This window comes from Procambarus clarkii, chromosome 70, assembly GCF_040958095.1.
Source record: "Procambarus clarkii isolate CNS0578487 chromosome 70, FALCON_Pclarkii_2.0, whole genome shotgun sequence".
NCBI classification, from domain to species: Eukaryota; Metazoa; Arthropoda; class Malacostraca; order Decapoda; family Cambaridae; genus Procambarus; species Procambarus clarkii.
Window position 1 is genome coordinate 4,947,525 of NC_091219.1, and position 2,500 is coordinate 4,950,024.

Genomic DNA, 2,500 nt, shown 5'->3' on the forward strand with positions numbered 1-2,500 from the left:
CCCTTGATTTAAATTAATCATTTAACACCTTGTACTTAACTTTAATTGTTAAAGATCCTACAGGATAGATACCAGTTGCCACGTTGTCCTGTTTCTGACATTCACTATAACTGAATATTCGTTATACATTTATTTGCTAATTTCACCATGTTTCGTCTCCAAGCTTTCCGTGCAGATCCAGCAGGTGCAATAGGGACTTTAAGTCATGCCAAGAAGACTGAATTACAAACTCTTGCACATGAGTATCAACTAACAGTTCCTACCAAACCAACAAGAGTGAAATACACAACCTGTTGCTGGATCATTTCTTAGAGCAAGGTAAGATAGACTCTGAAACTCATGAAACTTACTATATTGCAGATAAAACTGATTTGGCAACGATGAAACTCAAAATAGAGCTGGCCAAGATTGAACGTGAACAACAAAGAGAAGCGGCTGCCATACGAAAGGACGAACACGAACGTGAAATCGCCCTCAAGGAACGTGAACTCGCCCTCCAGGAACGTGAGGTTGCAATGCTCCAGGAGCGGGAACGCGTACGGCTTGAAACACTCCAGGAGCGGGAACGCGTACAACTTGAAACCAAACAACGCGAGTTGGAGATGCAACGCGAACATGACAAGCAACAAGCGACTCTGGCTCTAGAGTGTCGTCAACGAGAATTCGCGTTGGAAACTTCACACTTCACTCAACGCCAGCAAGCTACTGCCAATCTTCCCGTCAGTTTTAATATATCACATGCAAGTAAGTTAATGCCATCCTTTGTAGAAGCAGAAGTTGATGTGTTCTTCACCACCTTTGAAACCCTTGCTAATCAACTCAGTTGGCCTGTCGACCAATGGGCCACACTTCTCAGAGTCCATCTTACAGGTAGAGCTGCAGTCACACTCAGTACTTTGGCGTCTAAGAATGACTACCACACTCTGAAACAAGCAGTGTTGGACGCCTACCTCCTTTCCACAGAAAGTTATAGAAGGAAATTCCGTGACCACCTGAAGGCAAGTACCACTACCTTCCTCGAGTTTGCTAACACAAAACAGAGATATTTCATGAAATGGCTGGAAGCAGCACATGTCTCTACTTTTACAGAACTCGTCAACCTGATGCTAGTTGAAGAATTCTTGAGGCGTGTGCCGCCTCCTGTCCGTCTCTACTTAGCAGATAAAGAAGAAACCGACTACCTGAAGTGTGCTAAGTCGGCTGACACTTACAGCCTCATCCACCGGCTGACACCAGAACCATCCTCCAGTAAGAAGTCGTGGTACAGTTACGAGAAAGCGAGCACCGATCAAGCTGGCTCGCAATTGTACTGCAAGTATTGTAGACTCTTTGGACATACCATAGACAAGTGTGGTAAGTCTCAATACAAGGGAACCACTGACCCACAGAAACCCAAACCAACTCCTCCTAAGTCCGGTAAGCCTGTGATGAATGTTGGTGTTAATGTTAATGATCTTTCTCTTTTCAGTAACCACCTGTATACTGGAACTGTCTCTGCCAACGGTTCAAATCCGGAGGGACGTTTCAAATTGAAGATCTTGAGGGACACAGCGGCTCTTCAATCGATCATCTTGAAGTCGGCTGTGCCCAACATCGCCTACACCGGAGAAACTGTCTTCATCACTGACCTCACTGCTACCACTCCATACCCTCTCGCCAGAGTCCACCTGGATTGTCCCGACGTGAACGGAGAAGTCCAAGTCGCCGTCAGGGAAAAGCCTTTTCCCATGCCTGGAGTGCAACTTCTCCTAGGCAACGACTTGGCAGAAGACCTGCAACCGACCAACCTGATCGTCATGGACAAACCCCAGGTGTGTAACTCTGTGCCAAGTAACCCTATTCTAGCGTATGTTCCAGCAGAGGTTCAAGAGAGTGATGAAGTTTCTCCTCCGGTTCTCGTGACCACCCGTGCACAAGCCGCACGTCCACAGCCAGCTGACTCTACTGCTACCGCTGTCCCTCAAGACCCTCAGAAACTACCCCCGCATCTGACCAAGTTGGAGTTCCGTAAGTTGCAGAGGGAAGATCTTACTTTAACACCATTGTTTTTCCAGGCTGAGACTCAACCCGACAGTATTCCTGGGTTCTTCCTAGAGAACGACTTGCTCTACCGCAGATATAGACCCAGTAAACTGAAGGAGGAGGACGATTGGGCCAACATCGAACAACTTGTGATTCCTACCAGCCTGCGGCCCACTATTCTACACCTGGCCCACGGAGCACTCTCCCACTACGGCTTCAACAAGACTTACCATGGAATTCGTCAAGACTACTACTGGCCAGGTATGGTAAATAGCGTCAAACAGTACGTAAAACAGTGTCATACATGTCAGATGGCAGGCAAACCGAACATCTCCATTCCCAGAGCGCCACTGATTCCCATACAGGTGCCTGCGGAACCTTTCCACAGACTCATAATAGACTGTGTTGGTCCTTTACCTCGGACCAGTTCAGGTAACGCCTATATCTTAACCATCCTGTGTCCTACCACCAGATTTCC